Source organism: Nylanderia fulva, unplaced genomic scaffold (genome assembly GCF_048542155.1).
Source record: "Nylanderia fulva isolate GAGA-0341 unplaced genomic scaffold, ASM4854215v1 Scaffold21, whole genome shotgun sequence".
Classification (NCBI taxonomy): domain Eukaryota; kingdom Metazoa; phylum Arthropoda; class Insecta; order Hymenoptera; family Formicidae; genus Nylanderia; species Nylanderia fulva.
In genome coordinates, this window is record NW_028190275.1 from 3,607,646 (window position 1) to 3,634,375 (window position 26,730).

The window sequence follows — 26,730 nt, forward strand, 5'->3', positions numbered from 1 at the left end:
GCCGTGAGTCGCACGTGAGACCGTCGATTCGGATTTCGCTCCGAATAATATTTAGGAGCGATTTGTAATTTACAGATATTTTGTTAGACTTATTTCTCAAGGTACGTAATAGTCACGTAAATTCAATAACTTGATTAATTTTTTGTACGAATGTGAATGATAATTAATACGAGTTGGATATGTTGTTGATATTATTCTATAATGTATACATTATTATTTTTATCCGAAATATTTTTAATATTCGAATTGATTAAATTGTTATTCATGAGATAAATATCTTTAATTGTTATATATCTATTGAAAATTAATGTACATTAATTTGTGCGTATATTATATATTTATGTACGAAATCTTCTCGTGGAGATATTGCAGGTTATATTGACAATTTATAATTTTATTTTCAAAATATTTTTGGCTTAACGTACAATTCTAATGATCTTTTCGTCAGTTGTAAAACGTGAATGTAGATAAAAATCTATTTTATGCAAATATCGCGACATGGAATGCACTCCATTTTAAATTAGAGTTTGTTCTTTTGTTGGACATTTTCCATTTATTTCTCACTTTGGAGCGTTCGGCAGACCAATCAGAGTCTTCGAAATGAAACTAGTTTCTAGCGAAACTAGAGAAGGTATAAAATAGTAACAACTTTTCTCTCTATACCTAGCACTATCGATGACCGAAAGATGGCGACCCGGCACCGGAACGTGGCGTCCTCAACGCACAGTCGGCGGATATAAATCCTTGCATTGCGGATTTAGTCGACATTTTGTCGGAATAGATCCGTCCTTCGCGGATAAAAATCGATAATCATCGGTGGTACATTCGAAACGAGCGTTGAATTAATAAATCACGAGTCGTCGGCAGAAGAAATATGCTGCTGTAATAAGCAAGTATGTATATAGAACCACCGTTTTTAAAAAAGTTTTACATGCAATTTTTTTTTAGAAACATCTCTCATTTCTATCTTTGATAAATGCATAACATATATATATATATATATATATGAGATTAATTATTTATTCTAGTTTTATATTTGTCTTATGAAATGTATTAAAATTGAAAGTTTTGTTTTCATTTTTCTTGAAAAAGATGTACTTTCTTCTATCTCTCTCTTCTCTTTCTTTTCTTTTTCTCTTTTCTTCCCCCTCCCCCCTATATGTCTCACGATTTTTGGCGGCATCGCTATTTTATTTACTTATTATTCCATTTCGCGATCGCATTTTCTTTATTACTTTATTAAAATAGTCGATATTGAGATAATTTAAATATATCGATTGACGACATTTATTATATGCAAGTAAATCGCACGATTCGTCGTGCACAAAATCTGTGAAATTCGATTGTCGACAAAACATTTGGTGTAAAACATTTGTATTTATCGCTTTTACGCACGTGGTAAGTTATACGAATTTATATATGAAAGAATATACAATAAACATTGATTATAAGTAATTGCAAAACTATTAAATTAAGTATCTCTTTTTTCTTGTTTGGAGAATTTTTACTCACTTAAATATTTCTATAAAATTTTATCGAATAACGAATATTCATTATTTATTTATTCCTATAAACGTAGAGAGAGAATTATTTGTACAAATAATTATATAACAATAAATACCCATATTTACTCGAGATAACATTTTGAAATAATGTCATGGTCATAAAATTATGATATTTCTGATGAATGTGTATATTTCCTGGGCTATTACAAATTTTATTATAGTATGGTTTTCAACGGTAGCATATACAAAAGAATAAAATAGTCGCAATTATTTCTTTTCGAAGTAAAATAGACGAACGCCAATCATTCAAATATTGTATATAAATTGTATATAAAAGGAAATTTATATTAAAATATAGTTTTGATTATACATATATGTATATATGATTGTTTATGTTGTTTTTTATTTAAGATATCGTTTACATATTTTTTCTTTTTCTTTGAATATTTTAAATGGAGCTAATTATTGTAACACTCCGACACACACACACACACACACACACACACACACACACACACACAAAATACAGTTTTCTATATTTTTGATGTTAAATTTTCTACATGAAATTAAATTACATAGTACACAAGCAACACACACGTATATGTTTTATAATATGCATTAAATAAATAGATTAGTAAAAACATATAATAATACATAAATAAATGAAGTAGAGTATAAATAAATGTCTAAAAAATAAATTAAATATATAAATTATATATATTTTATATATAATTATTATATATTATATACGTATATGTATATGTATCCGCGCGTGCATCTTGTATATAAATGAATAAATAAAATAAATAATAAATAAATAAAATACTTGAAATTAGTAAGCGATTAAATGCATCGTATACGACGTGTACTTAACTTCTACGAAAATTATTAAGCTGCACTGAAAGCAATGAATATTTCACACGACAAACTTTCTTACGAGAAAAAGGCTTTAGCATAAATACATATACATATATGTTAACATACATCACATTATTATATACATGACATTATATTATTCTTCGAATTTACAATAGTGGAAGTAATAAATAATAAAATAATAATAATAAACTAAAGAATGTTATGATATAAGCATATCGAAGTTGGCCCATAATTGTTTATTCATCTATTATTTGTCACTTTGCATATTTGATCTGTTTTCCATCATATTTGTCTTACGAAGCTTTGTAATTAAATTCTCGTTATATACTTAATTCTAATAAAATCCATTTATAATATGCGATAACTTAATTATTATATGTATAAATCTGACATTGATAAAGAATTTGAATAATACTGTATGACCTACTGCATACGTAAGATATAATGGAAAATAGACTAAAAATACACAAAGCGAGAGAGAAAATAATAAATGAATAATAAACGACTACAATGAAAAATTATTAATACGCAATGTATAATTAAATATGCGAAACGGCAAAATGATACATAGACGGTTAAATGTTGAATTTTTTTATTATTTATTACTTTGCATATTTTCTCTATTATCTATTTATTTATTATCTCTTATAAGTTTCTTTTTTAACAGATAATAAATAAATAAATAGAAACATTTGATAATTATTAAGAATAATTCTAATTAATTGTCTTGTCAAATTATCAGACTAAATTTTTATGTGATCTATATTTTATGGATTAAATATTAAATTTTACAAATGTTACAGACTAGATTGCTGCTCATGGACTGAGATCGTGTACTCTACTATGTAAACTGAGGGAAGATGATTCGAGAGATCATTTACATATGAGGTATTCTCATCGATTGTCAGCCGTGTAAAAAACGTGAGTAAATAAATTATAATAAATTAGTATATTCTTCAATTTTGAAGTATGCGTCAAAAAACCACTTTTTAAATACTTTTAATAATGCCATTGCACAAGTTAAAATCATATATATTTGTTATACAAAAAATAAATTTTAATGCGGCCATTTTAGATTAAATACATTAAATTCAAGTATGAAATGAGTTAATAAGAGCCTTAGCTAATATATTTATTTAAAAATTTTTCTCTGTTTCAAAATAGCTCTTATTTAGCCCGGTTCTTACTTGAATTTGTATTTATATCTCAGAATCTTTTATAGTTAAATTTTATTATTTTAGAAAAAATATATTTATAGTAACATGGAGAGACATATTTAGATGATTTACTTTTGAAAGTCCAACAGTCAAAATAAGTTGGTCCAATAAGTTGCATAATTATCTGTGTGCCAACTATTTCTGTGTATAATTTTCTGGAATTTTGATTTTCCCCCCAAAAAAACTTTTCGAGTTAGTTGTCCAAGAGCTTCTTTGACTAGATGCCACTCGTATATAATATTACATATCTATTAAGCATCTGATTATTCGCTAATTTTTTTTTGATATAATAAAATGAAGGAATTCAATTTTATTTACATCGACCTGCGATTATATATGCCGACTAGTGAGATTAATTTTAATTCTTGTACCACTTGTGTATACGAAAATTTAAATTATATTTTCTCTATAAAAATGTTACGTTTAATTAAATTTATTATAGGATATAAATCTATCATTTATAAACATTAAAAGAAGTTTATACTAAATTTGATTGATTTTTAATTACTCGAAAACAATAATTTATAATTAAATATATTTTTTATTTTATGTTTTGTCTAATTACAAATAAAATTATTTCAATTAGAATGCGACTAGAATTTAATAAAACTGATATTACACATAGTTATAAAGTATTAAAATATGCACAGCAGCATAATACTCGAATACGATTGTGTAACTTATTTGCAAGACGTCTTTGTGAAAAAGAGTGTTGTATATAATTAGATATAAATTACTCTCTTAAAATCTAATATTTATTTCTTAATTTTACCGATATTCTAAATCTCCAGTTTTCTTTTTATTCTGGTATGAATAGTATATAAAAATTAATATATATATATAAATTTCTTAGAAAATTTTAATGTAAATAAAATTGTTAGATATTTGTAGGTAATTTTGGGAATATCTTTGGTCTAAGTAATCAAATTGGATAAAAGAAAAAAACAAACATTGATTAAAATGAAATGATTATAGCTCAAAATGTGACTAGAAAAGTTATAATATAATCCATCCCTAGATTAAAAATATATTAGTTTATATTGTCTATTAAAATTATATTTGACTAGAGTTTCCATCTTTGGTTTTGTTTATTAAAAATATATTTGACTAGAGTTTGTATCTTTGGTTTTGTTTATTTAAAATATCTTTGACTAGAATTTGTATCTTTGGTTTCGTTTATTAAAAATAAATTTGACTAGAATTTGCATCTTTGGTTTCGTTTATTACAAATAAATTTGACTAGAATTTGCATCTTTGGTTTCGTTTATTACAAATAAATTTGACTAGAATTTGCATCTTTGGTTTCGTTTATTATTGCAATATTGCTAATTTTGAATATATATATATATATATATATATATATATATATATATAAAAGTTAAATCAACAGACTGAATGAATTGGATAGAAAAGTGACAAATGATTGAAATGACTTTGGCCTGTATAATAAAATTGGACAAAAAAAAGAGAAAAAAGCATTGACTAGATTAAATAATTAACTAAATTGAAATAATGACTAGAAAAATAATTCTTTTTTTTTTTTTAGATTAAAATATATTTGACTAGAGTTTATATCTTTGGTTTTGTTTATTATTAATTATGAATAAAAGATAAATTTTTAAAATTATTTTTATATATGTAATTAAAATCTTTTATATATGTGCATAAGTAATTACAATTTTTTAAATTAATTTTTTTGCTTAATTTTCTGTTTAAACTAATGAGAATATGTGCGGTCTATGTATCTAATACTAAAATCGCTGAAAAATAGTAATCATATAATGTAACAGAAATTTACTTCGGAATATTTTTTATAATGTAGACTATGTTTTAATGATAACACGAAATTATCATTTTTCCTAATAATTATTGCTAATATTGTTTATTATTGCAATATTGCTAATTTTGAATATAAAAGTTAAATCAACAGACTGAATGAATTGGATAGAAAAGTGACAAATGATTGAAATGACTTTGGCGTGCATAATAAAATTGAACAAAAAAAAGAGAAAAAAATAAATATTGTTTATTTACTATTTAGTTTCTAATAAAAGAAGATATTTTATAAGATATAAAAATAATGATCGCGTCTGTATGACAATCTATTTACGTTCTGACAATACGTTATGTATTTAGAAAATAAAATTAGATAGTTTTAATTTATATTTCTTCTCTTTTCTTCATTTCTTATGTTCACATTACATTTGCATATGTTAGAAAAATTATCAGTGAGATTCATGAATATTCCTATTCTTTGTATTGTTTAAGAATGACCAAAGATTCTTCCTCAAAGAAACGTTTAAACAATATATTATTTATAACAGCATGTATAATTAAGAAAACACAGAGATTTAGAATATTTAGTTCACTTTTTTAAATATAACTCTTGTCTACACTCATAGCTGCCCTTGAGGACATTTCATTTTTTTTTAAATAAATTAAATGCACTAAAAATGTACAGGCACTTTTATACATATTTTGCATAAGATTTACAGACTGTTTCTCTCTATTCACTTGTATTCAAGGACTTCATAAATTCTTCTTTTTAAGATAAGAAAAGAATTCCATCTTAATTATTAAATTTTTGCACTTTCAAAAATATCAATTTTAAATAATATAAATACTGGCACATTTCCCAACATATATCATACTTATTATCTATGTTATAATAATTAGCTTAAACTTATTATTTTTGTTATTTTTGAGATTTTAAATTAAGATTCTTTTACTTAATTATTAAAATTCTTTAAAGGAATGCTAATGACTAAATTGACTAGATTATTTGCAAAATTATTATAATTAAACTGAAATTATACTATATGAAAACTGTACAGTATATACTTCCAAAGACATTGAATTATCTAATTGTCTAAGGAAATGACTAGAATTTTTTTATTTAGCATCAATTTTGTATGGCATCGCATCCACGGTTTTTATACATTGATATAAATATGTATATATAACTGTAAGAATAATATGGGTAATATAATAATTGATATATGTTACGCAAGATGTAATCGCACACTTTAGAATTTAATAAAAGATTGCATTTATTAATGGCCTGCATATCCTGTATCGAATATGAATTACTTTTAATTATTTAGTTAATAAGCTAAATAATTAACCGTAAATGTGCGTGAAACTATAAATAATTATATTAAAAATTGGGATTATAAGAATTAGATGCAGATACTCTACAAAATTACTCTTTACATTACTCTACAAAAAATTATATACTATAAATAATTATAAATTATAAAGATATCATGAGGATATATGTATATACACATATAATTAATTTACTCTCGTTGATTTAAAAAAAATGTAATTTTAATTTTATTCTATAATAAAGGAATGTATACGTATGGTTTTCATAAAATTAAATTAAAAAATTGATGACCGTATAATTTAAAGAAATTATTGGCAAATATTTGAGAAACTTCGAATTTAGTTTTTAAACCAATATTTCAAAATGTGTAATTATCATTTTTTTTTAAACAAATATTAAATTTGAGTGTAGACTATTGTCATGATACTAATTCTAATTAGTGACATTTTATAGCTTTAAAAAAATATATATTTGAAAAAAATTTTGCATTTGTTGCTTATTGTATATATATTATATATATTCTTTTCCTATATGGCACATATCCCTGATAAATAATGAAATTAAAATCACTTTCCTTCATTTTATTAATATACTTTGATCAAAACAAATTGACTTAAAAGTGATTCGATATTAAATGATTAGAATTATTTTAAATAAATAAACTTAAATATTACATATGCATGACTAGGTACGAAGAGTTAATTATGAACATTAAGTTTGATTTTATGTTGTACTTTTATAGCTCTCTTGCACATTGAAAGTTGCTAGTTTTTACTTAATTTACTTAATATTATTAATAATTTAAATACTTCAAAATTAATCTCACTACTGTCAGCTTAAACTAAATTATACTTAAATCATGAGTTAAATCTTGGAAACGCTCGGCTAAGAAAATTTTCATTGTTATATGCAATTAAGCATTTCTGAGACTAACAATCTTTCCAAAATTCAAATAAAAAAAAGAGTAAAAATCTTTTTTCTTCATAATTATATATATAATTTTATTTTTTTTATTAAGAAAGAAATATGTTCGCAGAATGAAACTTGATTTTTAACTCGCAATAATGCATATAATACATAGATTATTATTAATCAACACAAAAAGAAAAGCAGTTAGTGTCAAATCAGAATCTAAACGCGGATGCAAATCAATAGTTTTATGATAAAAATCTCAGCAAGAGTATACATATACAGTACATATAGTAGTAGTCTTTATAATATTTTTTTCTTTCTCCTTTTCTCATTTTTTCTTTTTCTCTTTCTTTTTCTTTCAAACTTTTTTCCTTCTTCTTCAAGATAAAATTGAAAATTAAGAAATTTATATTATAGTGTGTGTATTATATTATAAATACAATTTAAAATTTAAATAAAACCAAAATTTAAATTGTAATTTTTTAGAAATATATTATCATTTTTTTGAAACATATTAGATTGATATTATTATAAATATATACATATATATTTCTCATTATATATGATATAAAAATATATATATATATCAAGATTTTTATTATATGTACTACGTATTTACTATGTATCCGCATTTAGATTCTAAGTTAACTTATTTTTTTTTGTTTTGATTTATTTCAGTTTTTTTCTATTAAAAGTGACGCAATTTATACTTACATGTATATTAATAAATACAAGATATCTTATATATACATATAAACATATAGATATTTTCACACAAAATTTAAAACTCAATACACACGTTGACATTATTTACATTACTCAATTAAAGTTGCATTATCGCGAGTTTGTGAAATATTTTTTCAAGTTATAAAATAAGTTATGTGACATACCATATTATCGGCTTAAAAGATTGCGCTCACAATCAATTAGAATTCGATGTCTTCCACCGGTGATTGTTGTTTTCATCGTTGTGGTCGTTGAAAGTAAACAAAATGGCACATTTTTCCTCGGATCTATAATTTTTTTTATAATCATGAATTTTTTGATACTTCAGATTAAAGCATTGATCAAAATATATTCGCAAATAACGAATAACAATTTTTAGAATATGTATATTCACAATTGTAGTTTTTAATACAAATATAGTATACACATAGATATATATTTGAAATCGTTACTCTCATTACATTCACGAATATATTTTGTCCAATATTATTTCAAATTAAATCAAAAATTTTAATGAACTTACCCTCGAATAATTTCTCATATGATGAATTTATATTAGATCCGATCATCGGTTTGCATCATAAGTGTTGAAAGTTGTGGCATGTTTTATTGCGAAAAAATATACATTTTGAATGACCATCACAAATTATTAAATTGACTAAGAGAAATTCTTATTGTCAAATTTTCAAAATCGATTAAGAAAGATTTTTATTGCCAAGTTTTGTTTCGAATGTTGTTCACATTACTGATATTTTTTATTCAGATTTTTAATGTGAAAACATTCGCTTTTTAATATCCATAATTAAAAAAATGCAGAGATTCGAAATATGTCATAATTGAATTGTCATCTTGTGTCATAATTGTATTATCTATTCGTCTTGTTGCTTTGAGCACACCGGTGATTCTCTTCGATAATTTTCGATGCTGTTCAATGCAGATGTATGCATGAATGAAAATTTTCCATCGCCGCAAAATGCAGTCATTTATCTTCACCGAGCGTCTTTCGAATACTGGTTGTACTTTGAGTATCAGTACTCTATATCTCTCCTCCTTTCTCTCTCTTACTCTTCCATTTTCACTTATTATCGGCTATATCCATTTGTAAGCAGTTAATTTAGGATTTCTATTTTGTTCTCCTTGCAACTGTTTGTTTTCGTGCTGTTGATTCGTATATATGTTATAAAAATGAAAGACGAGGTCAAGAAAGTGCGAAGGCGACAATCACAGTGATGTTTTCATAATACGTCAATGTCGATATTGATTGATGGTTTCTTTTTTTTTTTTTTACTATATTTCCACCGTTTAGGACGTATGTTATAGTGAAGCAGTGTTGGATTATCAGGTACTTACTGTGATTGTCCTGCCATTTTCCGTCCTCCCTCGTCTCTTCATCTCCAAATTGGCGATTCACCGAGGATGAATGATCCTAGGAACAATCTTCATTTTTTCCGGAGATGTTGCAACAATATCTCGCCTCTCTCATATCCTTCTTCCATCCCACTAATTTTTGGATCCACAATCCTCGGTGATTCTCGTAACGGCGGGTGATCGTTGCGTGTCGGGTGAGAGACTTCAATCTGCGGTTCCAATTCGGGAAAGCCGGGCTGAAGGTCGCGGGACCCTCGGAGGTTCGGTCCATGCTTGTTTGCGAGCGGGCGCATCGCGCGGGATGTGAAGAGAGAGCGTGAATGCGACCACCCCTGATGACGAAGCGAGAGAAAGAGAGGAGAGGAAGTCCCTCCGAGGGTCACGCAAGCGCACAGTCGCTCGTCCGGTCGCAAACTAACCCTAACTAGGCTCCGTGTCGAGTTTTATGCACGTGTTCTGGTTCTCGTCCGTTCCCCACCCTGTTGCTCGCTCGGGTGCCCGGATCTCCCCTTCACTCTGCTCGCCAACTAGCATCCCTGTGTGGCCTGCCGCCACCTCGATGCCGACCCGACAATCTCGTCGAGCCCCACCATGTTGCACCCTACCACATCGGATTGGGGAACGTCCGGGTTTTGTGGGGGAGAGAGAGAAAGAGAGAGAGGGTACATCTCTCCGACCAGTTTGGGGTATCCCCACTATCGAATATCCGAGATCCGACGTTCCTCTCTCTTTGAAGCGACATCACCTACATTCTGCTGTTGAACCCCACTATGCTTCGTCAGCATCCCCACTATGAAGAGCCGCTCGTCCCGTGGTTTGTGCGACGTCGAACCGATAGACAAGCCTCCAGTATCACGCCATTGGTGGCAGTGGGATAAATCTGTTTCTGTTACTCTCTTTCTCTCTTTCTCTTTCATCGACACCGTTTGCGGATAGCGACGTCGACCTCCCCCGCTTGGAACAATTGCATCGGCGCACAGATTCGAATTCGAATTCGCGTACCGGTTTTTCTACAGCGACCGTTTTGACGGTTAACTAATTAATTCCCCACCACACACAGTCAATGTGGGTGCCGCGTTTAGGTGCTCTTTGCATCATCAACCCCTCGCTCAACCACCCCCACGACGAACGAGCCGTTACGCTCCATTCGCGCACTCGTTATCACTCGTATGTTTTAGTGTTTCTCGTCCGTTACGATGCGGAAATCCGCGTTCATTCACTCGCGGATCGTGTACTGTTCGACTGATTTGAATTTGAAATTGGGTTGCTTAAGACACTCATTCGAATTGTAAAAACGAAGCCTATGTTGAAAGTAGAACCGTCTTAGTTTAAACTATGATCTCTATCTTAGATTTAAAGACTCTCGAACCAAATATATACTTGGGATTTTAGCTTTCAGTGAAATTGGCTGTTTCTTCATGTTATGGCTTATGTTCTGCCGAACAAAAAATGTAATAGCTTCATAGCTAAAATATTGAATAATTACTTAATTATATATAGTCAATCGAACATCTCGTAGAGCCGAAGTTTTTTGTATTTGACTGCCTGTAAATTAGTAATTACATATAAAATTATTTAACTTTGAGCATATTACATTTTTTGTTCAGTAGATCAAAAACTATAACATATGAGAGAACCAACTAATTTTACTAACGATAAAATTCAATTTTATATGATACGTATGGGATTTTTAAACCTATATAAAATCCTAGGTAAAATTGAATCTCAGTAAAATCAGCTAATTTTTTCACATGTAACTTACGACTTGCTGAACAAAAAGGTAATAGGCTCAAAGCTAAATAATAGATGAATTACTGATTTACAGCCAGTGAAACATGAAAGATTAGGACTTTGTGAATTGTTTGACTGGCTGTAATTTAATAATTATCGAATATAGTTGTTACATCTTTTGTTTAGCAAGTTACAAGTTACAGTATATGAAAAAAAACAGTCAATTCCACCGAAAACCAAAATCCTATGTATTTGGTGCGGGATCCTTTGCGTAGATGTTATCCAAGTAAGTCCTCAAAATTTTATTCAAATATATATTTAATTATATTTTCGATATTATCCAGCTACCTGTATTAAAATTGCAAGAAATACTCGAGTATCCATGTATAAAAAATTATGATGATATTCGAATATTCTGATATTTGAAGTTATCGAAACTAGATATTCACCGATGTATTATTATATATTTTTTATTAAAGAATAACGCTCTGTAATTACTGAGCGCGAATTATTAAGCATCCGCTTTCAATAATCTTATCGTATCTTATATAATCATTTTATTTCAAATATTTTATATGAAATGTCAAGTACAATCGATTAAAAATTGATGAACTAGAAAATATGTAGCTTTTTCTAACGAACTGCATAATTATATTAACATAAACAAATTCTTGACGAACTCTTACAACTTAGAATATTGACAGCCTTCAAGATATATCTATATAATTCTGCTAGAAAGAATAGAACGTATTGCATCGCGGCAGAAAGCGACAGTTGCCTTGTAAAGTGGTTGCATGTAATAACAGTCGGTTACATGCATGTAATAACAACGGTAAAAAAAAAATCGACATGCGAGGATTGGCGGGATTACGCAGGAAATGCGTTTGCACCGTCTCATCGAGGGTTTAGGGGTAAATAAATGCAATTCTCGTGCTCTAATTATATCGTTGGGAAATTTTTACAGCACCGTGCAAAAGACACATGTCGCGTACCTGTTCGTGAGAATTCAGCGATGTGACGCTAATTTTTCGTAATAATTTTCTTCGTATAGAATATAGAATAATAATTCTATCGTTTAGAAATACAAGAAAGAGAATTTGTAGATATATATTACGACTGGTCATTAATATAATATATTGAGAATCATGCAAGCAATCTATTTGATATATTGATACTCATAATTGCCCTCTTCTTTCTTTTTGGATTTCTATCTTTTATTTATTTGTTTCTTTATTACTTTTTAATGTCTTACAATTAGTTTTTGTTAAAAGTGCACGATTGTAAGTTTATTAAGGAATTCTCTTATTTCTATATATGTGATAGAATTTTATTATTCTATACAAAAAAATATTACGAAAAAAATACATTACACATATTAATTGTGGGAATATAGAATCATAGAGAAAGACATTTTAAAATATTATTGACTTATATTACAGTTATATAAATCTTCGTCAAATCACGTCTTTAAAATATATATAAATAATTTAATTACCATTACGTATAATTGTGTGAATATTTCGTACAAAAATAATTATTTATTATTATTATTATAAATGATTTTGTATTCGATTGAAACGTTTAACCCCATGATCGCGACCTCCAGAAGGAAAATATGCGTCATAATGGTTCTAAGAGTGCCATTCGGCGCACTATATGCTCCAGGGATATACTTTTATATACCGCGTCTGCAAAGGAAAAGTGATTTACTTCGGGGAGCATAATAAGCGAGGGTAGGGCGCGAGATATGCGCGGCACGCGCTGTGATTTTGTAGCAAAGGGTGCGAAACGCTGTTCGATCTGGCATGCTGCGGCGGGGCTCCGCAAAACCCTCGTGAATTCACGGACCGTCGAGCATGCCGAGAAGAGGTACGGAGACATAAGGCACGCCGTTTGCTGCCGCAGGGTCCGCGTGTAGATTTATGGCCACCGCACTTTTTCCGTGCCATCGTGACGAGAAAAAAAAAAGAGATGCGCGCGTTTTGTTCATTTGCCTTATACGAGGGAAAGATGGAGGTATTCATTTAACTATCAGTTAAATGAATGAATACCTCGTAATTCGCGTAAAACATATATACGTATAATTCTTGAATTAATCGATGATATTAATTCCGCAAATGACATGCAAAGTATAATTACTGCGATGAAACATTTTTAATGTGAACAAATAAAGTTTTCCTATTTTAATATATATAGTATAATTTTATCTTTTTTATTGATGCAGTTTTGAAAATATAGATTGAGAACTGTAAAACATATATATTTTATATATAAAATATGAAATATTTTGTATATAAAATATATAACATTTTGTTTTTTTTTTCTCTCTTAATAGAGCATACTAGTAGTAGTAATAATTATAATTAAAATTATTCTATATGTTGTTATACCATAAACAAATCTAAATATTCATAGCTTTTTGATGTAAAAGAAAAGGAGCTTTATCGTAGAAGATAGTTATCGTACGCCAAATTGCCGGTCGTATTTATTGTGGTGCGTCATTTCGAAATGCAGTGGCACGCTGCAGGGGCTATCGAAAGTTTATTGTCACCCTCTAGAAACTAGGGGTGAGTTTCCAAGCGAGAGATCAATCGCGAGGGACGAGTGAATTCGATGCGGAACGAGGGAATTCTATAATTCGTGGCCCCTTGTCGAGGCACGCGTCGGGAACTGAACTGCGTTTCTCGTGTTGCAGTATGGAAACCATAGAGAAAAAGAGAGATACGTAAAATCCCGTCGTGTGGCAAATGGAGCGCATCCACCTCGATTCGATAGCCGTAATAAAATTCATGACCGACTTCGGAATTTCTCGAAAATTGCGGGACGCGATTAACTTAAATGTTTCTATCTATCACGGAAATGCTTCGTCGGTGAAGTGTTAATGGCTATGTCATCGAAATTGTATCGTAAACGATCTTCCGGAGATCCTGGAGTATTCCTCCTCCCTCGGGTGTTAAATTGCTCGCTTAGTTTCAAAGAGGCAATAACTCTGACTAATTTAATACAACTCTCGCAAAAGCGGTTATTACTTGTCCATTTTAAACACTCTCGACGAGAGAGTCACACTTTTATTATACCGAATATATCAAAGTTTAAAAGTATTTCTAATTATGCAAGTTCAATTTTCTCATTTCTTTCTTTTCATTCCATATTATAAAAAAAAAGCTTACATCAGCGTGTAAATAAAGAGCGTATTAGAGTTGTGCGCTTAGATATTGAAATAATTTATAATTTGGAACATGTTTCTAAAAAAGATCTGACTCTTTTTTAAAAAAAAGAGCATCCATTTAACTCTTCTAAATATTACACAAAATAACAATATATAACAATAATAAAGAAATTGATTTTATGAGAAGACTAGATCGAATAATTATCGAAACTGTCACGATAGATAGGATTTTACTTTAATGAATAACAACATATGTACACTTTCTTAACATATAAATAATAACTTAATAACAACAATAATCTTTTCATCTCTTCTCGCATCGCTCCTTGCTTTCACTTTCAAATTTGTTGTGGAAAGACATATATACCCCATTGCATCGCGTTGATATATCGCCAAATATATAAATAAGGATGCTATTCCTCATTATTATAAATGATAATAATTTATAATGATTAATATAACTCGCGTGTTGAAGGTATTAATTGATAAAAATGTATATCGCTTGCGCGATAAACACTTGTCGTGTTCATATACATGTGAATTTCGCACCTGTGTCTTCGTTTCTGTATCGTCATTCACTGACGTACCTCAATTTGACTGTCTAGGCCATCATGCACTAACGGAATATGCGGGCTCAACATTGGCATTCAAGGCCGATTCGCGACGAGCCAAGGTTCCGCAATCCTAAACCCCTATCTAACTCAAGGTTGTAATAATTTCGCCGTGGCCTTCTTCTCGCTTGAACTGGAATTTTTCGAAATTTGCCTCATTTCCGTTGAATATTCCAGTCACTTTGTCATCGCATAATTTTTACATCGCGATGTCTCACTTATGAAAAAATTGGTACAATGTTTTTTTGTAGTTTATTCAAGTAATCTTCCTTTATTCGAAATAATATTTTCTCGATCAAACGTGATTGATATCCTGAATTTTGTAGCAAAATTAGGTTCAATTAAATTATAAATTACATGCTATGCAGAGACATTTGTAACCTTGAAATAGCGATACTGAAATCGAGGATGAAAGCAGCCGCTTCTTGTGCCTATATATGCGCGCCTAAACTCCAATTTAGATTAGTGTGGCTTTGATAAATGAGGCTATTACGTGGCCAGGCCTGTAATTAACCTATGCTTAGGATAAATGCATTCTCGTAATGTTCCAGACAGATGTCATGATCGTCATACAACTTTTCAATCAAAAGACTCACTTTTGATAATATCCACGAAAATATATTTATTATTATTATATAATAAATTATTATTTATCATAGACTTTATTTATTCTTTATAATTTGGATCGTTATTATACTGGCAAATATATATATATATATATATATATATATATATATATATTGACATTAGAAATAAAATTATACAATTACATTCATTCATTAAATAAATAGAATCTGTATAAAAGAACCTCTATAAATGCATATACATGCATATCTGTTCGATGTGCATTTTTTATGAGGTCATTTTTAATTTTTTGGGTGTAATGACGAACTTTGTTCATTCAAACATTAAGGTCGAGGAATGATAATATTAGAAGGCGTGCGGGCAGATTGAATGCGCATAATCGATTAGACTAATCTACAGATCTTATCTCTAGCGTGCATAGCACGCGTGCATAGCGTCGACAGATGTGTCCTGCAAATGCTATTACGCATCAAGCCTGTACCTATATCTATTATTATCTATTATCTAGCATCGTATGTGCTTGTATATATATATGTCGCACGTTGCCAATATTTTGATAGCTCTTGAATTCTCATCTATTTAGAAATGTTCAATAATTTTCAATAATTTTCTTTTTCATACTTTTCTCATGCAAACGTTTTGTAAAAATTTTACAATTAGATCAATGTAGGAACAGATATTTTATGCGAAAGATGTCTTATAATAATAAGATTAATTAGCATTTCGATCTAACTTTTTCAGTTGTAATTAGTGGAACATATATAAAAGATCAATATAACATAAATTAAATTTATAACATAAAAGAGATTTTTTTCTATATGTTAGTATATTTTTTTATATATGGAGAATTTTCTCTTAAAATTTACTCCAAAAATCATGGTAATTGTGGGACCATATGGTATTGGAAGAATTTTATGAATTTCTCTTAATATTTACCATGATTTTCAGAATAAATTCTAAGAGAAAATTCTCTGTGTACGTTTTGAGAAGAATAATATAATAATAGTGTCACAAATGATTCTTATTCTTATAATATCGTATAACATTGTAATATGATATTAAAAAAAAGGGACGTGCAAAGTCATTCGCTAAGTTGATCGGTTGGCAAGAAAATGTTTTCGGTACTTCCTTGAACACATCGAACTGCTCCCAGCTGCGAGACGATCGCGTGCCCTCTTCGTAACTTAATCCGCCGAAACGAATATCTACGATACGGTTTAATTAGCTAAGTATGCCTGCGGCGGGACACCATTACACCGCACTTTACTAGCGCTATGGGGCGATATTCTCGTCCTCAAGACAAACAGCCGGTCTTTCGAAAGGGTGCTTCGAAACGCACAAAATCTCCAGTCACGCTACGAAATGGAATAAACGTTATTGATATGGGACGCTTTACGTCGTAGGGTTGGGGCGACGGCCCGACAGGGGTGCTTACCATCCCGCTGGTAAGACGTCAAGGGTAGATTGGATGAGACACAGGGAGAGGCACAAAACATTCTTACGGATCGAAGGATGGAGAAAGAATTGGGTAACGCGATGTCATTTGCCATTTGCTCGCGTCTATACACGGTTTTGCTAGAAACAAATGGAGGACCGCGATATAAGTTTCATGTCATTTTCAGGGTCAATTTTAAGAGACTATTTTCTCCATATATATATTATATGTAAAATTCTTTTATTTATTTCTATATTTATGGTGACATTTTTGAAAGAATTTATGTACTATATAGAAAAAAATCTTTTTTATATTATAAATTTAATTTGTGTTACACACAAGATTGAAATATAAAATTATAAAAATAAAATCTAATAGTTGAAGTAGAAAAATGGGGATATAATTTTTGTATCAAATATAGGTATAGAAACTTTTGACTCTGTATTATATGTAAAATTCTTTATTTATTTATATATTTATGGTGACATTTTTAGAAGAATTTATGTACTATATAGAAACAAATCTTTTTTATATTATAAATTTAATTTGTGTTACACACAAGATTGAAATATAAAATTATAAAAATAAAGTCTAATAGTTGAAGTATAAAAATGGGGATATAATTTTTGTATCAAATATAGGTATATAGACACTTTTGACTCTGTATTAAATAACAATGCCTCGAATGAGGGAGTATAGACCTACAGTTTACGGCTTTATATGACTAATATCGGGCTTAGTTAATTGCTCTCACGCGAGTCATTCGGACATCTGCCTCCAGACTTGCACGTGTCAATGAAATAAAAAAATAATAGCGAGGATTCTTTTAATCGAAACCTATAAATACAGGAGGCGTCGGGATCTTCGCTCGCAAGCCAAATGGTTTGTCGCCGTCGTCGTAATCGTCGTAACGGCTATTGGATTCGTTCTTCAGGAATTCGATAAATAAATTGCGGTCGTAGGGCGAACGCGATACGACGATCGGAATTGAATCGACTACGAGGGGCTCAAATGCGAGGCTATCCCACCGACACGACTGGTGCTAAACCCTCCGAATGATGAATCGGGCGACGCTCAATTTTCATCGTCTGACGTCTCAATTTCCGCAGCTCGCTACGCGGAAGTATAATTAACAACTTAACAAGGCATGGAAACGAAATTTGGCAATTTTAAGCCGTGTCTTAAAGAATGCACAATGCAATTCCATCGCGTTTCGCAAGCAACGAGGGCGCGTTTTGTATACTTGTGAAATTAACAAGTTACAGACATTCATATAATATGGAAATTTTGATTTGCAGAATTCATTAGAGTTGTGTCAATTATATAAAATTTAATCATTTTAATTTTATATATTCTATGTAAAATTCTTTAATTTATTTATATATTTATGATGACATTTTTGGAAGAATTTATCTGCTATCTTCTAAATAATTGCCAGTTACTTAATTGAAAATAATTATGAAAATATCCAGCAATTCTCCTCCTAATCTAAAGCTGGATATAATATGTAAATAATATGTATATAAATGTGCTGTATTAAAAGCGTCGGACGACATTTTTCTCATAAACAGGTGGTGATTAGGAGTGAGAAAAGACTATGCCGTTAAATTTCGAGAACAAAGTGGCTGCTTTGTTTCACAAAAGCCTCGATCAGATCGACGTGTCCTTTGTTCGTGCAAGGGCATGTCGCTCGTAACAATGTGGCCACTACAAAGACGCTTTTTGATAACAGTCTTTCGGGCATACGTGCGAACAGACGCAATCACGAAGTGCTTTATTGTTATCTATCGTTGAGAGAAAGAGAGAGAGACAATCGCGATCTGGTAACAAAAGATGGGTCTATTAATTACGGGCGATCTTGAGCTTTTTTCCGATGGGAACTAAGCTTCGTATGGTCCTCCCAGGGTCATCGAATTATTCTCAATGGGGTTATTCGGAACAAAAATAAATCGTCAACTAAAGATTAATCAGACCATCTCTCACACATATCATGCTATAATTTTATTATATCATGTAATTATATATTATAATTAATTATATTATTTCCAAACATATCACTTCGAGAAAGAACAATATTAAATATTCTCGCGCGATTTCTTTAGAATGAGTTCGATTTTTTCTTCGCAATATTACAATGCTGGCTCTCTTAAAGTGTACGGACGCGTTGTAAATTAATTATTCGCGGCACGTTTTCTCAGAAAACCCGAGTTGTATTATCCCCTGCGAAATAATATACTCCCTTTTCTCTCTCTCGGAAACTATTACAAAAATAACGTGGTATTAAAGCACTAAATCCCCCATTTGCGAACGGGTTTTTTTTTTTTACAATGCATGCGCTCCAATTTTCTCTTGTAGCAGCGCCGGCATTCGTTTTTCTTCGTTCTCCTATTCCTCCAACACACGTTGCGCAGAATCAAAACTCAAGACAATCGATTTGAATAATTGATAGCCACGTCGGCTTAGGGAACGCGTTCGGAAAACTTTCGTTACGCATACGACGATGAGTTTCCAGCTACAACGAAGTTATTTTTGCCTTGCATATAGCGCATAGAAATTTTTTTACGTTACGTTTATCCATCGCACGCACACCACACTTGTTACGCGAAAATCGATAACACGTCGACGCCGTTTCTCTTCTTCAGCCCTAATAAATACGAAGCAAACAATTCCAACAAAGAACACGTCGCGTTTCTCGGACTGGAAATTCGTGAAACACCAGTATATGCCGATCAAAGGGTATTCAGGGGTGAAGATTGCAACAGGTGGGCCCTTGAGTGAGGCCTCGACGATCCCTTTCGCACCCACCCACTCCCCTATCGTTGCATAATGATGGGCAACGATGAAAAAGTGCCGAATTCAATGGCAAAATAAAATAGGAAAGAGCCGAAATAATTGCTGTGAGATTCGATGCGAAAGAAACAAAATTTCTGTAAGAGATTACACATATAATATATAATATTATTTAGATGAAATCCTTTTTTTCGTTCTATTTAAGAGTGCGCTTGCGTAATTAATTTATATAATTGAAAAATAAAAAATATATATGATTTAGAAACTCGATGAAAATTATAATAATTAAAATAAAGATTTTGAAAATCTAAAGTTGAATTGTGAAAATGATAAATAACAAATTTTACTCAAAGAGTGATGAAAGATATAACAGCGGTTATTTTCGTTCTAAACATGTGCATAATAACCTTTTCGCAGTTAATTATATGATTAATTTGCGGAAATAATATTATATATTATTTCGACAATTTGTACAAATAATATAATTATACAAATAATTCGCATATTGAAAGATGTGATTATGGATATATACGACCATAAATACGTTTCGTTGTTTAGGATGAATAATTTATTGAAGGAATATAAGTGACTCTACTATGTTTTTTTCGCGATATTATTGTATTTACATGTTTCCGGCTGCATTCTCTCTCTATCCCCCGTTCCGCAATTTATTCTAATATCACGTTCGACGAGTATCCGCGTTCACTTACACGGAAATCGAAATAATTGTTGCCGTTCAACGTTGCCGCACAAGAGAGAGAGCATACGTATACGCGCCATATGTCGTTATTTCAATAAATACCGAGGCAATGCCATAAATACGGAGATACTATATATATATTTATAATGCGCACTTTGGTGCCTGCCGTCGCAGGAGGCCTATCATTTTCCATGGGAACCTGTAAACGTTTGTCGATGGCGTATGACGCCTTTCCGTGGGAATTTTTTCAGAGAAATGTATTAGTTGTAGATCCATGCAACGACTCTCTTATCGTTATAGAAGCCTTAAATTCTCAAATGCAATATTTAATAAAAAAAAACGATGACGTTACGCGCGCGCGTGTGTGTATTATATAAAATCTCACACTTTATTAAATCTATTTTTCTCAATTTAATTTTTAAATATTTAATACTTAATTATTAAATATTTAATATTAAATTACATCGTATGTGTCATTCGATTTATTTAATTAAGTAATTTTATATAAATGATATAAATCACGAATATATTATTTAAAATACACACAATATAGTGATATTATATACATAAAATTTGTTGAGTAAAATACCGTGCCTTAAAATGTTACATAATTCTCTGTCGAGAGAAATATGGAGAAAATTTTTTCTATCGCAAATCGTGAATTTGCTTTTCCAACGCGATCGTATTTTTCAATTTTTTTTCTAACGTATATACACAACGGCACTTATACAACTAGATCGCGGCTCGCTCGCTCGCAAAATAGCGTGCAATCTACACGCTCTAATCGTCCGGCGAAAGTTTTAAGGTATCGATCGGTCGTGTCGTTGGGAATAAAAGACGGGATAGGAACGCCTAAGTGAAGGAAGTAAAGAAAAAAAAGAAGTTAAAGGACCCAGCGATCTACGAAACGGATCGGCCGGCCGATGTGGGCTGCAATTTTCTGGTAATCATTTATCCGCGACACAGTGTTACACTTTCACCCCTTTCTGGCACGAATACGTAGATCCGGCCGGCGCATGTACCGTGTTAGGCGATTAAAACGATCACAGATTAGACGATCGCACCCGGTATGTGGAACGTTGATTCGTGATAACGTGTCCTCTCGTCACGAAATATTTTTACCCGACGTTATTTATTTTCTCTCTTTTCATATTTTCATATTTATTTATTTTATTCCCTTCCGCGTGAGATAAAACTGCCGTTAAATAATCTCGCATTGTATGTGTATATTTATTGTAATTATTATTTTTATTATTTTCATTCGTGTTGTAAAATTGTTGTGACTGCTGCAAATGGATTGAGATATTCCTTGATCGTGCAATATTAAGAGCGCGGATTTACCTAGACGTAATAATGCACGATAACGAGACGTGAAAAACCATAGTACCACGAAAGTTTCCGTATCGTGCCAGAACTTTAATCTAGCGTTTCGATCTAGCAGGCAACTTTGTTGATAAAGAGCTTTTACGGGCTAAATGAGCAACTTCGATGTTTCTTGCAAGCGACTCGCAATTAATAAAGAGCAAGCAAGCTTCGCCAAAGAAACGATAAAACTTGTCGGACAAAAAGCCTCATTGTTGTTGCGTTGACATTTTATTTGCACGATTTTCCGAAAATATACATATATTAATAAGTTATCGCAGAAATGCCGTTAATCACGTGTTTTATCTTATGAACACAAATTCTCTTATCAATATAAAATCAACATGTCTTATGTCAAAGTGATTAGATTATTATGAGTGTGGAGAGAAAAAATATTTACAGAATATTCTTTAATTTAATATTATTCTTACTTTTATTTACTCGATCCTGTTTATATTTTTTAATTATATTTTTTAATTATTATTTTAAAAAATATATACATATGTATGTATGTGTTTATAATACATACATACATAATTGGTTGATCTAAATTATGACTTATTACATGTATTATTTTGCATTATTAGAAAAAATCTTAGAATGTTATATATTATATGTAGAAAAGGGTAGTTTTCTTGAAGTAACGATTTCAATGTTAATTTAATATTCCATTATGTTGTTGGACGAGGGTCGGATTTCGATAACACGTAACGCATCTCCATTGATCCTCTCTCGGTCCTTTGTCGACTTTTCCCCGAGAGGTGACGTAACGCTGCATCAGACCCTCTCTATCTTTCTCCTCTGACGCGCGATCTGCGATCTCTCGATTCTCCGTTGTTGCGAGGGGTACGTTTCCTTCTTGTCTCTCTTATGTGACACTTGAATGACAGGTCACTGGGGTTTCGGTGACACCGTAATGCCGACCAGCCCTGCAATTGCCGCGATTGGGCTGTCGTCAATTACTTATTCCAATTACCATTCGCGTATTACACACCGCAGTATCATATCCTAAGGCGTGACTCGCTAGAAAAATTTTAATCTTAGCACTTAACATCAAAATAAAGGGTACATCTCTTTTGAGACTTATAAAATTTTGCAAAGAAAAATTACCAATATCTTTTTTCAAATTCTTCAAAAAATCCGAATTCAGCCTTAAATTGAGACTATTCTTCTGTGATATCGAGAAGAATATTCAATTTTAACATGTAATCCGTATTTACTATCTATTTTTATTAATTTTTTAACTTAACTGCTGTAATATATAAATCAACAAATTTTGAATATATGAATACTAAATTTTTTTAAGTGTTTGTATTTTCTGTACACTTAAACAATATAGAATTGAAAAGAGGCAACGATAAAATTAGAAAGAAAAGAACTTTTTATTATTTCTTAATATTGCCTCTACATAGTATCGATTCACTAAGAATAGTCTTTAGAATTATCCGTAAAAGATAGAGAACAATTTAACTGTTATTATTATTCTTCTATAATCTTTCTGTTATTTGAGTTTTCAAGTTTAAACTTTCACATCATTTTCTAAATTTTTTTCAATATACGAAATAGTTTTCTCTAATAAAATTTTAAAAAACATTTATGAAAATTTTTAATCAATGATTTAAACACTTATAAAAGTATTTTATTATATAAATATTTTGTCTCTTTCTTACCTAATATATAAAAGTTTTCTTTTATATAAAAATAATCTAACTATTTATTTGGTAATTTTTATAAAGACATAAAAAGATTTTATATACATATTTAGTGAACTAGGACAAATAGTGAAAGAATGTAATTTTACAAATGAATTACTTTCATAAATCTTTATTATCAAAATCTACACAATAATTTAAAAACAGTCAAATATTGATATTTAATAAGTTAATGATATATTGAATTGAAAGTTAATATTTTAACTAATCAACGATTATATATTATGAACTTCATATTTCTATTTGCTAAATCCGATGAAGGAGTTAAAAAGAAGTTTTTTTTAATCGCGTCTAAATTTTTAGTATCGACACAATATGCAAATTAGACATTTGCGCGATTCTATCTTTGGAATGTGTTATCGTCAAGATTACCGAATCTTGTAATTCAATTTTCGGTTTAATCTTCTCTCATGTCAGATTTAATTTGTATCTCATATGCTATATTAATATCTAGAACAATGTGAATTTATTCCGCTGCTAATGGAACGAAGTTACTCTTTGAAAGCAAGTATATATAATTCGCGGAATTTAATAAGCGATAGTTAGGATATGGAAGATGTTTAAATATCGTTCATCTAACACACACACACACATATATATATATAAACCCAAAAATATTTCATATATACCGAGATTAATTTCACGTTTCGCGTGACAATTAAAATGGACGCATAATTAATCGTTTTATAATCGATTAATACCTATGCAATATACATTGGATGTATCTACAAAACTTGTTTATACTACAATTTAATTATGGAGTATAATTATTATAATATAGAGTTATTTATTATGTCACAATTATATATAATGCGCATACATCGTATTTCATATATCATCGTAATTGATTGGTTAGTGATTTTTTATAATAATAAATCATAATTACGCAATTATAAAGTCAATTTAATAAAATTAACAAAGCTTTACGAATTTGAAATACAATGCATCATTCTCTATATTATATAAGAAGTTTCGACATCGAAAGTATTATTTTACCCATTAGATTTGACCCTTAGATATTCCCGGTCGAGGGTCAATCACGATATTATTGCTCATCTCCGACACTTCGAATTTCGTCCGTGATTTCAGATTAATACGGAATAAAGATGGCGACTAGTTTTTAACGAAACAATCATCGCGGAAAGCCTTCGTGTTAGACGACAGTATGCGCACCGCTTATACGTAACATAAGATCGCTATCGGACCGCGCTCTCGCGCGAGTAATTCTCATCTCGGGGTTAATTGTGCCGCCTATGCATCCGCGTGAGGCGGGCGCATTATTATGAGGACTAATCTCGCGGATTGGCAACGACGATAATACCGTTGCAAACGCAAATGTTGAGAAAGGTCGGACCGTAACGCTCGACGAATGTGTACTTTGCCATGCTAAATACTCCTTATATTTCTTCTTCATCTCTCTTGTATTATTAATATATTGTACATAAATATTATGTATATGCATTTTTTCTTATTTATTTTAGGCTTTACAAATCATCGTGAAATTTGTGCTTTTATTATTGAAATGAGAAAGGCAAATAAGAGCCAAACGCACTGAATGTAAGGTGCCATAACAATTATTTATTTTATTCTTAATTAGACTTTATTGACACCTTTATATCCAGTGCGTTTGAGAGAATATATAAAGATCAAATTAAAAAATTATATATCTTTTAATTTGATACAATTTTCTAATAATTCCTTAGCTATTGACTTAAAATTAATTACTGAAATAATAACATGCATAATGAATTATGCGTAAAATATATCATATAGACATGTATAATTTAATAACAAAGAATATCTAAATATGAAAGATTTGCATTTAGTATTAAATATGCGTCGCGTTATAAATTTATTTTCATATTATTATAGTTATTAATTATTAATTATTATTAATATATATAATTATTATATAATTATTAATTATTATATAATAATTAGTTAATATTACTGTCATTTTTCTCGATAACATTCGCTGTTACATGTTGCTCACCCTAATTCGCACTTTAAAATTTGCAGAGTTCGCGCTGCGGCTGACTTCACGCAGCAACCTGTCGCTACCTTCACATCTTCGTTCCCACGTTCGCACGCATCACGTCGTCTTCCCCGTTGTCGTCAATTATTTCGCGCATTTCGTCAAGTTAAAAAGTGAAAGTAACACGCCGAAGGTGCGTGTGTCGCGCGCGACAATTCGAGCAAAACGTTTCGTTGATTTAACTATAGATTGCATGGAAAAATCAATTCTGTTCTAACGCGCGCGACTTTACTCCGCGACTCGGATCCATCATGGCGGATGTGTTTTCGCGTTGCGAGTCGAGCGTTTGAAAATACCGAGAGTCGGAACACGATCATCACGAGTGTGACATGAGATCGGCCTGATAATCGAAGTATGCGGACATCGAGGCTCGAGGATTCCAGGAAGAATGCTGCCGGAAGGTGCCGAGGAGCGCCGATGGTGAATACTATAGATATCATTCTTGAGATGTTTAAGTATGACTCAGCAGGTAGACGATTCATCGAAACGGTATATTTCTTTCAAATGACAGGAGTGAAATTAATTTGAATGGAATGTTGAGACGTACTAACATCGTACTATAATAAATCAACGTAGAATGTAGATACGTTTCTGTATCCCGCTCTATTTTTGTCTTTTACTACTTGCATTTATTTAGTCATTACTCTTGTCTCTCGTTATTATCTTAATTTTTTATTTATGTGTACTTAATTTTAACAAATTTGACACTATCGGCATAACTTGACATGTTTTAAAATTATTTTCAATAGTTTTAGAGTTCTTACGAAATAATAAAGTTGTTTTAATATATGTATGTATTTCATCTGTTACAGGTAGCATTGCGATACACAGTGTGATTCACGCGTCGTGTCGGGAGTGCCGTGTAAAGTTTCGCGTGTCGTGTA

General features: G+C 30.7%; 1 long non-coding RNA gene across 1 annotated transcript; it reads left to right on the forward strand.

The window, feature by feature from the left end:
• The first annotated feature begins 6 nt into the window (after positions 1-6).
• Positions 7-26,260, forward strand: LOC146723314 (uncharacterized). The gene is made up of 4 exons (XR_014924649.1): positions 7-101; positions 668-893; positions 3,188-3,305; positions 25,831-26,260. It is a non-coding gene; the product is annotated as an uncharacterized LOC146723314 (long non-coding RNA).
• Positions 26,261-26,730: the final 470 nt, after the last annotated feature.